The 13,624-nt window shown below is 50.9% G+C and overlaps 1 protein-coding gene and 1 long non-coding RNA gene across 2 annotated transcripts in view; one reads left to right on the top strand and one right to left on the bottom strand.

Annotated features, from left to right (window-relative positions):
* The window catches only part of PAPPA (pappalysin 1), a 237,419-nt gene that overhangs the window by 78,400 nt on the left and 145,395 nt on the right, over positions 1-13,624 (bottom strand). The window lies entirely within an intron of this gene.
* Positions 3,992-11,686, top strand: LOC135362709 (uncharacterized). The gene is made up of 4 exons (XR_010407702.1): positions 3,992-4,404; positions 5,687-5,762; positions 10,347-10,539; positions 11,167-11,686. It is a non-coding gene; the product is annotated as an uncharacterized LOC135362709 (long non-coding RNA).

Raw genomic sequence — 13,624 nt, 5'->3', positions numbered from 1 at the left:
GACTCTTGAACCAGTTGACGCACACATCAGTGCTGTCTTCCCCCAAGCCCTTGCTCGGGACAGACACCATTAATTAAATGGTGCATGCTGCTGCCCTGAGTGGAGACCCCAGAATCCATCTTAATAAAACACTACGGCAAGCCACTCACCATTGGTCAGGATTGGCCTAGGAGATGAACCTATCTGCAATCCTTGAACTTGGCTGTCAGCTCACTGTCTTTTACATCTTCAGAATCAAGGGCAGTGAAAAGCCTAAAGTAAGCACTAAAGCCAAGACTAGTTGAATAAAAGAATGAATTACCAACAAGAACAATGTTGTTGATCCTTTACTATATACAGATATCCCCTGCTTTTCCAAAGTTCACGTTGCACCCCTTTGCTTGTGGGAAAGGCCTAAATTGGTACCTGTTCTCATTAACCAAAAGAAATTGAAAGAGGATTTTCGCTTTTATGAAAGAAGGCAAAAAGCAAGAACGGCGTTCAGGGTTTGTTTGCGGCAAGTCTTACAGAAGCAGTGTGCATCCCAAGTAGTGAGAGCCGCCCCACTAGGGGCTTCTCCAGAACTACACTCAGCATCTCAGGATCAAGCCACCAGAGCTTCGGCCTGTGCCTGTGAGCATCTGTGCTTGATCTCGATTTATTTTGTGGCTTCGTTAGCGAGATGTGGCCTCAGGGATCAGAAAGGCCTAAAAGAGACTATTTTGGGGGTCTGGGAACACTCAAAAATTCTGTCCTATAAATTAACAGCATTTGCTTCTTTGCTTTATGCCATTTGGTTTACAAAAGGTGTCGCAAGAGCACCCTGCTTTCGGAGAGCGGAGGAAACCTGTATCAGGCATTCTAACAAGTGTTTCACATGCCTGGTCTTATTTGACCATATATATATATATATGAACACTGGAAACCCAAACATCGAGGTTCTCCTGGCTGCAGAGCACTGGAATCCTCTCTTCACTCCCATGTCCATCCTGGCTTCCCTTGGCCCCTCATTCCAAACTGACCCCCTGAACATACAGAACTTTAAGGGCAACTGAGGTTTGACAGATAAACACACACACCCATCTCCAATCCCCTCTTCTGACCTCCTTTTTACATACTTAATAGCACTGAAAAAAGATAGAGACAGAAACAGACAGAAAGACACACACACACACACACACACACAGAGAAAGAGAGAGAGAGAGAGGAAGAAAAGCCAGGCTTTCTTGTAGCGACCATTAGAAACAATTATCACTTTCCCCAGGCCTCCAGAGCAGCCTTCCCCTTTGATGCCTGCCTTACAGAGATAGAGAGGAGGAGGGAGGAGTGGACTGCTTTTCTTTCAATTTTGAGATTTATTATTTGGCATGGACAGACAATCAAGCAAAGCTGAATTTCCTGTGTACAGAGGGGTGTGCAGAGTGGAGAGATGCCTCCTTCCTAGCACCCAGAGCTCTGGAAATAGCAGTGGACCGCAAGGCCTCCACCCAGGAGACACTTCCAGATAAGATCGCTTGGCATTTGATGCCCTCCCAGCCTTGGGGCTCTGCCCTGGGGTGACTAGCCCCTCAATGCCCCCGAGGTCTGTCCCTAACACATTAGGTATTGCACACTCCAGAGGGGTCTAAGATCTTGGGGCCTTGTGCACCTTCCCACATGTCCAGAATCCTGAGGTTTAGGGTCCAAACCCCTAGCCTGATCTAAATGACCACGGAGAAGCAGCTAGGCTTTGGAGCGGAACAGACGTAGAACTCACTGAAGACATCCCTGTTCTGTAGCACATTAACGCTTTTACAGTGAAACTACATTCCTTGGGGGAGAAATGATTCATGATCAATTCTATGGTTCTAGGGGACGGAAACTGGATGCCCTAACCTTCTTCTAAAGGTAAAGTTTATTCAAGGGACCTGAGAAAGCATCCGTGAGAGGTGGCAAGGCCAAGTTGAAACCAGCGACCGTACTCCACGTGCAGATCCTCGCATTCCTGGGAGGCGGGCATCACCACCCTCAATTACTCTACAGATTCGGAGCATGCCAAAGCCACACCTGTCGAGGCTGCTGAGGGCTGGGTGTGATGCCTGCCGGCCCCGGGTACTCCACGTCTATCTCCCTCGATACAGGGGAGGGTACTGAGGGCCATGGTGTATGAATGGTGAGCATGAGGCGGTGATGGTGATGCCCCAGCTGCTTTCACCTCCGGTAAATGCAGCCCGTGTCATGCTGGAGGGGAGCTTCACTTTTACCTACTTTTAGGTGGGGAAACTGAGGCCAAGTGAGACATAATCGGGTTACGAATTATGAATAATGACACTGGTCACCAGTTCATACAGTATGAAGCGTTAGTCCGCACAGTCCCACCCCAAGGGGCGAGCAGCTTCTCCCCACCTTATGCACAGGCGAGCCAGGCATTGGGCTGTACCCATCGCTGGAGCCCAGACAGCCGTTCTGAGGACACACTGGGCAGGGGCTCCAGCTTCTCCAGCTAGTAAATCCTCTAACAAGGGAGAGTGATTACTGTCGGATGCGGCGGTCGGCTTTTGTGCTGCTGACAGCCCCCCCACCCCTTGAAAGGCCTGGCTGGGCTCATTTCACACGGGCCCTCCATAGGCCTGCTCCCGGCTCCGTAATTATGCCATTCACCAGTCACCCAGGCCCGCCTCTGAACTCCTGACCCAGCAGTGAAAGACTTGGGATCTCATTACTAATCTCTTAAGCCACCTAGTCTTCCAAAATACATCCATTTAACTTGGAGGCCAAGGCTTTGGGGGTGGGAGCCCGGGACAGGGAAAACCCAGCACAGGGACTTCTCATGACACGGCCCACGTCCCCCTTGCTGAGGCCTGTGGCCCAAGCCCCAGGGCAGCTCGCCTGGCTGTCCTGTCCGGCTCAGCGCAGGGCCGGCCTCGCTGAGGAACCGGGAGGCCTTTGGAGGGGAAGGGCATCTGGGTCCACCTGTTTGTAATTTCAGGGGTGTGGGTAGGGGATGAGGCCTCTGTTTGTTTTAATGATTATTATTGTTGTTGAGAAGGGAGGGAAAAAAAATGAGCAGAAACTGCTAACATCTGGAGGATGCTGTCCAGCTTACGTAATCTCCCGTCGCAGAGGAAACACGGGATCCCCAGCCAGATGGTCCGCGGGTGACTTCACGGCACATGTGCCTCCTCCAACAGCAAGATGCTGACGGGGTTAGGAGAGTGCGTGCGGGGACCTTCTTGAAATTCTTAAGGGCTGAGAGGCTGGGGTTTAGGGGCTCCCAGAGATCTCAGTTTTCTTTTGGGAGACTCAGATTTTTTTTTTTCCAGCCAAACCTCGAATTTTTCTATTTCTTTCTCCATTCATTCATTCATTCATTCATTCACTTATTCACTTAATTCAATGTACAGTTACATAGCACTTACTACACGTAGGTTCCTTATTCACCTTGGTCTACAGGGCGGAGATGGATCCCAGATTTAAAAGGCAATAAAGGTAAAACCCCTTCTCACAAATAGCTCCCATGGGGGGAGGGGGAGATAAGGGGCTCTAGAAGCAGATACTCAGAGAACAGCGTGGTTGGATCTGTGTTCGAGGTATGTTCGGGCTGAGGGAGGGGCACGGACAAAAAAAGTTTCCAGGGCAATCTGTATCTGAGGGCCAGGTCTGAAACGCAAACTCCTAACGTCACATGGGCTCTGGAGAGCAGAGGCCAGAGCAGAGGCAAGAAAAGGGGGAAAACGGGCCACAGCTGAGCCATGACAAACCCAGTTTCCCAGATGATGTCAACAGCAGAAGCATGAAGGACAAAGTTCGAGATGCAGATCTTGCTGCAAGCACAGTTCTGAGCACACGGCTTTTTAAAAGCATGCCGCTATCTTTCTGTGTTGCCAAATCTCTCTCTCTTTTTTTTTTTTCCCCAGTCTTTGTACTGAAAGCCATTCATGCAATTTCATCAATTACAGATCAGGATCGGTAAAAGCAGCGTAGACTCTGGATCAGATCAAGGGGCACTGTTAGCTTCAACCGAAGTATTAATTCAATTCGAGATGGGAACAGAGACGCTGCCGGCGAAAGATGAAACTTTCTCTGTGACACTACCAACTCCACATAGGAATCCAGAAGCACCACGATTTTTATTTCAGAGCCCAGAGGTATTGCCAGTTCTGGAGAAGTACACTGAGCATGAAACACTTCCAGTGCTAGCCCAGAATACTGAGATACCGTGACTCTAGAATGGGACTGGGCAATGCTTGTCTGCTTTAAATCTGGCACCTGGAAACCATGTATGGAGAATCAGGAACCAAAGCCCAGAGAACACAACTCCAGGTAGCTTCCATCCAAAATGCCCTCTCTCCTGGCTCTCGAGTGGAGAACATAGCCGGCTCTGGAGCGAAGTCCTGCAACACGGAAGTCTCCACCACTCAGCTCAGAGCCACACACACCCAAGCGGTATGTCTTAGGCATCCTGTAAACCTCTTCTTGGCCTCTCTCCGGGAGCCCTGAGATGTTCACGGGTTAACCAGAAGAGCGCTGACCACATCCAAGCTAGTTGAACAGTGGTTAATGGCAGTTTTGACCACGTAGGCCTATTCAAGAAAGGTCAGAGGAGTGATTTTTCACTTAAAAACATCTGTGTGTTGAAAGAACAACACTTTCGCGAGTTCATAAAACTAGGAGTTTCCAGGTCATTCTTTTTTGTTTTTCCTTGCGCTCCCCGTTCCTTCCTCTTCTTCTCCAGCTTTCCTAATTAAGACCTGTGTGTTCTAAGTTGTGTCCACGATGAAGTCCAAGTCACATGCCCTGCAGGGAACCCCCACCTGATGCCAAGATGGCCACACTAAGTGCACGGTCCCTGGGGTCTCACTGCAGCGCTCAGGATTCCCTCATCCCCTCCTAAAACCCTGGGGTCTCACTGCAGCGCTCAGGATTCCCTCATCCCCTCCTATAACCCTGGGGAGCCAGGGCTGGAAACCGCGGAGGGATTGGCTCCCTTGTTTTGCTTTTGCAGAGCAGGCAGTGCTCTTCCCCAGGCAGTCTTGAGCTTGATTTCTCCTAGAAAGAGGCCCCAAAGGATGCCGGGCACTGACTCATGCAAGGAACAAGAGGACGGGGATTGCTTCGGCTTTTAACAGTGTCCTGCTGAGCCTGAAGCTCAAACAGGGGCTCTCGTCCTCAAGGACAAGGGCAGCATTGCTCTCTGGCCTGGCCCTCCAGATTTCAGAGGTAGGGCCGGTGACTGTGACATGCAACCTGGGGGCTCTGCCCACCAAGTGCCCAATGGCCACTGCTGACTTACATGTCCAGCACCCCACGAGCAGGTTACTCTGGGGGACAGAGAGCGTGCAGACTGGTGCTTTCCCCCAGGGGTGGCCGAGGCCCCACACATCCGCACGAAAGCAGAGTGTCAAAGAAGCAGCAGGACCTGGGACCCACAATTATGAACTCTTCGACCATCCCTCCACCTGCCATGTCCCTGAACCTTCCACTGAGTGGTGGAAGCCACACACATCTTAAAGTCAAAGGGATGTGGGCTGGGATCTCAGCTGCTGCCCTGTGCTGACAGCATGACCTTGAACCCTTTGGGAGGGTTACACTCCTCCACTGCAAAATGAGATGCTCGTACCTCCCCTGGAGAAGGACCCTTACACATGCAAACGTTCTGGCATGCCCCACCTGCTAGACATACAATTAACATGTCCCTACTTCATCCCTCCCTACTTCTTTCTTCCAGGCTGTAGAGGAAGACAGGCTTGGGTTCCAACTTGAGATTTCCCTGCCCCACCCCTGGGCCAGCTGCAGAAACTTGGGTAAGTTACTTAACCTCTGTGAGTCTCCATTTACTCCTCTGTAAACGAGGGAGTGAGCGCCTGCCTCACAGAGTGGCTGGCAGGTGTATATGCTCCGGAACAGCGAGGGGCTTTGGGTGGAGCCCCTGTGGCTCGCCTGCCATTCACTTGACTCCTGTCCTTGTGATCAACTGTTGTCATGACCATCAGGTTCCTCCCTTCACTGTCCTTTATTATTGCTGAGTCACCGCTCCCCCCTCCCCCTTAACTCTGGATCCCTCTTCCGCCTCCCTCCACCTAGTCTTCCTCCCTCCAGTCCATCTCTTTCCCTTTCATACTCTCCTCTGCTGGGCCTCGCACTGGGAGACCTCCAGAGGGTAAGCCAGGCTCACAAGCCAAAAAGACAGTCCCTTATGGTTCCATCAACCTCTGTAGTCATCTACTCACTGGGACCTCACTGAGACACCAATCTCTCCCGGAAGAAGAAGACGCAAAAGGGTAGAGCCTTTACCCTGCAGCCCAGCTTCCGGAAGCTGTTTCCTACTTTCTGCACAAAGCTGTGAACAGAGCAAAGTGCAGCTTCGGTCATAAATATTTACCACACGCCTACTTTGTGCTGGGCCCTCTTTTTCATCTTGGAAACAACGAAGACCAATGCGCTTGTGTAGCTAACATTCTGGAGCGGTGGGGGCTCGTGGAGGCACAGAGCAGCAGAGAAAATTTCAGTCTGGGGCCCAGGGTGGGCTTTCAGGACCCCTTCCCCCGACTCACATGATGGCACGCACCCCGTCGGCAATGGAGGGGACAAAGCAGGGGACTTAAGAAGGCCCTCCCTCACTCTGGTCACCCACTGCACGTATCAGGGGACTACGCCCTCCCCCACAAGGGAATCACTTACAGACACTGATCTGTATATTTAAGCCAATCATAAAGGAGACATCACTCAGCAGACATTTGTTTCCAACAGCCTCATTCAGTGAATCCAGAAGCACCCTCTGAGTACTTTCCAGGCAGCAAAACCCTATGGTCGGCACAGGAAATCCTTAAATGTTAAAGACAGAGCCCGAATCCTTAGCTGCTCACGGGGCATTTGGTATGAAAAGCTGTGGATGCAGGAAATGCAAAGCAGAAGGCAGCTTGTGCTCTGGGTCATTGGATGGTTCCAGAGGGCTATGTGATATCAGAAGAGTGAAGGCTGCACATGGGTGGGTGTTCAGAGGTGGCCATATGGAGGAGACGCCATTTGAGCTAGACCTCGAAGGATAGTTCAGCCTCCAAGAGGTGGGCAGGTGCACGATGGTTCCCTCGGGCGGGAGAAATGGAAACCCCAGGGCCCGTCCGGGGATTGCCAGCCGCCCGTTCTGCCTGGAGTGCCCCTGTCAGGCAGTGAGCTACGCACAGGAGCTGGCAAGGGTCGTGCATGGCCCTGCCTGCTCAGGCCTTTGGATGTTACAGACCAGAGGAAGCCATACAGAAAGCTTGGCAGGTGAGAGACCACAGACACCCATATTTATGGTGAATTATGGAAAATGTACTCCAAGGGCAAAACTCCTCCGTTGAAGGTATATGCACATTTTAAAAGATTTAAGACACTGTTTCACAAAAAAAAAGATTAATATGTCCTATCTCACTCTGGAAAAGAGATAAATATTATTTTTAAACAACTGATTGGGACAGGTGGTGTGGACCCTGGAAGAATCGGATTGACTCCTGTCCCTCCATGTGTGAACCTCTGCTTCCACATTTACGAAACGGGAACGTGGTTCCTACTCCCCAGGTTGGTTAAAAGGATGTAAAGGCAATGACTGAACTGAACGAATTCAGGTGGCAGTTACTCTAGGTCAAGCGCCGTTCCAAGTGCGTTACGTGTGCTATTTTTTGGAATTCTCACGATTACCGCTTACTGCCCCCACTGTACAGATGAGAAGGCTGAGTAACTCCCCCTGAGACCTCCCTGTACGTGGTAGCTCCAAGATGTGACAGACTCTAGATCAGTCCTGTCCAACAGGTAGCCCACTCTCCCCACAGGGCTACTTAAACGGAAATTAAGTAAAATGAACAGTTGCTCGGTTGTGCGAGCCACATTTCGACAGGTGGCTAGGTGCTACGCTATCAGATGGTGCACATATAGAACATGTCTACTAGCACTGACAGATCTATTGGGACAGCTGCTCTGGAGCCTGGGCTCCTAGGCTTCTACCTTCTCTGGAACGTCAAGCCCCTGCCCCTAGCTCCCCGACACCTGCCGGTTTCTCTGCTTCCCCGGACCCCTTGCTCCCAGGCAGCCCTGCAGACCTGACTATCACTCAGGCAGCAGCTGCATTCCTGAAAGCCGGATCCTGCCAGCAGACCAGATCTGCTGGCCAAATTCTGCTGTGACCCAGGACGGAGAGAGACGCAAGTACCAGCCAAGCGCGCCTGTCCACCAGCTGCACGGATAGGTCCGGTGTGGGCAAGGGCCCCGGGGAGGGCAGGAGCCCAGGAAATCTCTGTGGGACCAGCCTGGCACAGAAGCATGCCTCTGGGCAGGGACACCTCTCCCAAGCCCAGAGGAGCCCATCCCTCCCTGGAAAAGGACCGTGCACAAATGTACCCGGGACCTCCTGGGACTTGGATCTGGCTGAAACATTAGGGGAGTTTGAAGAAACCCAGGGCTGGGGGTGGAAGAGAGGGTGGAAGGCTCTTTTTTGGGTCTAGGTCTATAGATAACACACCCAGGCGACTTCACAAAGTAAGGCTGGTGGGATGGGGTGGGAGCAGGGAGCTTGCAACACACACACAAAAACAAAATCCTGGGCGCAGCCAAACCTCAGCTCCCCTCAGAACCCCATCCCTTGGGCCTGGCTTGAGAAAGTTTACTTTCAGACATAGGGAAATGAGTATGTGGTTTTGGGGACAGAATTCAATACGGCCAAAGCAGCGGGCTCAGCAAGCCTGACTGGTTGCTGCTTCCCAAGCGCACTGCCGCCCCAGAGGGTGAACGCTGTTTACATTTTTTACATGTTTCTTGGGTACAGAACATGAAACTAAATTATACAGCCAAGGCCATGCTGGCTACACGCCGGTGCCCCCACTTAAAACAGAAACAATTAAAAAAAAAAAAAAAGGAAGAGAAGAAAGAAATGAAAACGAACAGCAAGAATGGAGAGGGGTCCCAAGGGGCCCTGAGTGAATGCCAGGGATGGAAAGAAGGAAGGAGTCTGGTCCTGAGTCTGAGAGTGGGGAAAGAAGACGTGGAGCCCTGATGACGGGAGCGGGGCAGGCTTGGAGGGAAGACAAAGGAATCTTCCTAGAGGGGCAGTGGGCTGGGTTGGCAGGGCCAGGGCTGCTCTCCACAGAAAACCGGTGGAAGCAGCCCCAAACCACAGAGCCATGCTTGTTCTTGGGCTCCGAGTCAGGAGGCCACTGCCAAGCAAGAGATGAAGACCCGTTCCTCAAACCAGGCCCTCCCTGCTCCACGTGGCACCATCCCGGCCTATCAGGACGTGGCTGGTGCTCGCCTTCGAGGGCTGGCCACGGACCCCCTTCGGCACACAGGCGCCACCCCACCCTGCGCACCGACCCCCCCCCTCCACGGACAGCCCTCTGAGGCCAGCTGCCTTTGTCCATGGGTCACGGCACCCTGCCAACTTCTGGCCTGTCCGATTTCAGGGTCCCTGTCCTTTCTTCCACGCAGGCTGCTTGAGGGCCGGGGTTCACGGCTTGGTCTCGACCTCCGCCCACGGCTTTTGAAAATGATGCTTTGGACATAGTAGGCGGACAACACGATTCTACTGATTCTCAGTCCAGAGAGCAGAATCATTTCAGAGCAGATAGGGGCTTGAGAGGTTGGGGGAAGCTGTTGAAGCAAAGTCAATTCTTCGTTAAGTGGAGTAAGACCAAGAGACTCAAAGTCTCTCTCTCAACTTGTGCCCCAAAGAGTATGCCTTAAAAAATAAATAAATAAATAACCACACTCAGTCATTCCTAACTGGATGCTTCAACTGCTAAAACTTCATAGGCAGGAAGAAGCATTTCAATGGAAAATCTCTCAGTTGCTCTCAGAAGGAAAAAAACCACAGTTCTGGATCCACTGTCTCACCCCTGATAGGTACCTGCCATATACGTATTATTACTGCTAGATTATGGATGGGAAGTTGGGCAGGAGCCAAGAGAACTGGCATGCCCCAAGTGAGAGGGCCAGGAAGTGGTGGGCCCCAGAGCCCAAAACCACATGTACCTGATCCTAAATTTCACCTTGTTTTCTTTAAAACTCTCCTCATCCAAAGCTTTTCAGGGCCAGTCGTGATGCCTGGCATTTCTTAAGTTGGAATAAATACCAACAGAGAGAAGGAGTGAAGGAGCGAAGGAGGGAGGGGAGGGGAGAAGGCTGGGAGGAGAGTCTGGTGGTGGCCGCCTCTGCGGGGATCGTGAATAATTCTGCCGACTTCAAGTCCCTGCCAGGCCGAGGCTGCCATGACAAATTCAGAGCGGTCACAGTGACCAGCCCAGGGGCTCCGTTCTGATGCAGGCGCTGTTTCTGATTCTCCTGGAGGGGATTCTGGTGCCCCACATCAATGGGACAGGCTGTAACGGGCCATGGGACTTTCTGTTCTGTCTCCTTAGATGACTCGCACATGTGCTCTTGAAAAATTATTCATAAACCACCAGGAGAAAGCACATCCCATGGGTATTTGGGAAAACTGCTTGGAATCTTCTCTGAAATGTCAATGTGTTCCTTTCGCCTGTCCTCCTCCTTCCACCACGGGCAGATGCTGTCCCATTTCACCAGTGAGGAGAGAGGCACGCTTTGGTGAAGGTACGTGCAAGAAAAGGAGAATGCTCAGAAGTGACCTCACCACTGGGGGGTTGAGGCCAAGATTTCTCTCTGTCCTTTGCAAATCAGATCATCTGAACAGCACTGGAGAATTGCTGCTCTGGGCACACTTTCCCAGGGAGGCTCTTTCCCTGAAGTGCCGGTAGGGTGGTGTGAGGAAAGGCAGAAGGAAAGGGGAGGAGTGCTGTGGGTGAGGTGCTTCGGCTCCCTGAGCCTCAGTTTCTTCACTGTGAGAGGGCAGGGAAACTTCTCAGTTTGCTCATGTGCTTTAAAGCCCTTGTAAAGGGTCTGGCATTCAGGAGGTGTTCAATAGATGTCTCTCCTCTTCCTCCAATGGACGTCCGATTCTGTCAGCCCTCTGCTTCTCACCTCTGGAGAGCTCCCCCCTGCACTTAGGATAAAGTCTAAATTCTAGTCATCTGAAGGATGTCCTGGCACACCTTTAGAAGCGCATCTCTCAATTTCCCCCTTCTTTCTTATTGGCTTTTTTTTTTTTTTGATGTCTGTCTGTCCATCTCCACCTCCCTCCCCTGTGTCTCTCCCTGGACCCACCACACTCCCTATACTGCAATGCAAGTGCTCATGGAGATTTCTTACTCTTGTGTCCAGAGAACCCAGTGGGTATCGGCTCCCTTCCCGGGACGCGAGGATGAAGAAGACACCGAGAAATGGCCCCTGCTTCCTGCTTGGGCTCAGCGGCCATTGAGGAGTGCACACACCCTGCAAGTCTCTTACTGACTGCAGGGTTTCCTGCGTAGAACACAAGGCTTACAACACGCCTGGAAACACACCCGGAATCTGAGCAAAATTACCTCTTCCATCCACAACTGTCCTTTTTGTGCCTTTCTTCTTGCTTTCTCCCATAACCCAGAAGAAATTAGGCATAGATCTGAGAAATCTTTTTTACCCTTTGGGGTCGGCAACTTAAGACATGTCCTATAGTCCTCCCATCGTTTCATAAACACATTTTAAATGACTTCACCTAAGAGGATGAATGCCTATAGGTGGAGTCTATACCGCATGGCAGAAACGGTGGGGCGGAGTCTACACCATATGCTAGAAACAATGGGGGCAATATTTGAGGTAGTGGTGTGGCAAATTCCATTTTCTTGGTGTTCCTTGAATGTGCACTATGTATGAAAAGATGCAAAAGACACCGGTTCTCCCAGCTGCTTCTCCAGGGTCGCTCTCGGCAGGCGGGAGCTGCCTCGTCCCACACCTGAGCTCCTATGAAGAACACAGTGGTCAGCACCCTGGTTCTGCCCCTTACAGGGTTGAGCCCCAAAGCTGCTCACCCAACCCTCTGAGCTCCACTGTCCTAATCTGGGAAGTGAGAGCAGCGATTCCTACTTTTGTAGCAATTTCAGTAGGATTCAAGGAATTTGAGGCAGAAGCTGGATGAACTTGATAAATGTTATTTTTATAATTTGTGCAAGGCCTTCGGAAAGTGGGCAAAGGACTTTTCCTTACCCACGTGCTGGCTCTCATCCCTGCTGGCTGAGTAAGCTAATAGCACTGTGGTTTCTTCCTCAGGGGAACTCCCTCCGGATCTCACTCTTGGGTCTTTGGCAGCTATCTCTAGTAGGACACACCCCTCCAGATGAAATGGTGAGCCCTCTGAGGGCAGCAAAAGGACCAGCGCTTCTTTGGAGTTTCTTAAAATGCCTGGTGTAGTCCTGAGGTGGCGGGAGACAGGCGCTAACACAACTATGTCTGACTCAACGGAATGTCTACAGAAGTGTGGGTCCCTGTGGCCTCTGGGTGAGGGTGTGGGGGAGATGCCTAACATGACCGAGACAGAGAATTAACATTTGAACTACCCAGTAAGTGGGGAAAAAAACCAGGGCTAGTTGTCTTCTCTACATTTATTCTCTCAATGTCCACCAGGTAGATGCTGTCATTCCCACTTTCCAAAAGAGGAAACTAAAGTTCCCAGAGGAGTCATCTGCTCAAGGTTCCCAAATCAGAGGAGGGGCAAAGCCAGTCATGTGACTTCCATTAAACCCCCCCTCCACCCTCTTTACCTACTCTTGTTCCGCAGCTTAAGATTCAAATAGATTTCTGCTATAGCCAATGAATATATATATGTATATATATATAACCAATGAATAAATGAATTAATACATAATTCAAGACAAATTATGATTTGTTATTTTAATGGAGGCCCTAAGTATTATGGACATGCCTAGAAGCTGGTCATAGCAACCCAAGGTAAAGTGGCAAAGGACCCATATGCCCAATAAATGGGTGGATAGAATAGAACATCAGAGAATTGATTACAAAGGAAGGAGAGGTGTCTAGACTCTCACTTGCCTTCTAAGGCAGGGATCTCCCGTTCAACCACCAGCTCAGCCTGAATGCTTTACCATGGCCTGCTTAGTAGATCACAAGGCACTCCGTCCCCCTATGGATGCTTCTCGTTCTTAGAAAGGTTTTATTTTGGCCCTGAAACCACTGCCCTGGAAATGCTTAGTCTAGGCTTTACCCTCAAAGGATTAACCAAATAAATTGGTTGGTTGACTGAAGGTCTGTAATCCCTGGAGAGCCCTGCGCATTCCAGGTCGTCAGTATTTCCATTTCCTTCTTAGGCCACTGCAGGAGGGAGGTGCCTGTCTAGATAGGAGGAAATGGACTGTGGTAGAAACACTGGGGGTGGGGGCAGGATGAAGGAATATCTGCATCTCATTTTGGCAGCCTATGGTGTAAAGCACTAGAGAAATGCAAAACATGGAGACAAAATGAGGACAAGATGAAATTTTTGCAAGCACTTAACCCAAACCATTTCTGAGGTTCCCTGAAGAGAGATAACTTCATTCCTTTGGTTCATTTCCATTTTTGTTCTGTCTCAGGGACTTCTTGAATTCCAGCCGGGCTGGGAAGGTGCATGGCCAAAATGTCCAAAGAATGTCTTTTATGAGAGGGTGGTCAGCCCAATTTGCACACCCGGAGGTTCTGATGGCTCCGATAACGTCTGGATAGGAGACTCAAGGCTTGGGGTGGAATGGTGTAGCCCTAACCAAATTTGGGGACCTTGTTGGAGGAGAATGGACATGTGAAAGACTGGAAA

This window comes from Mirounga angustirostris, unplaced genomic scaffold, assembly GCF_029215605.1.
Source record: "Mirounga angustirostris isolate CCGP_5_RB_7025 unplaced genomic scaffold, mMirAng1.0.hap1 SCAF_15, whole genome shotgun sequence".
Taxonomy (NCBI): domain Eukaryota; kingdom Metazoa; phylum Chordata; class Mammalia; order Carnivora; family Phocidae; genus Mirounga; species Mirounga angustirostris.
The sequence above is the reverse complement of the archived record's forward strand: the minus strand, read 5'-3'. Positions and strand labels throughout refer to the sequence as shown.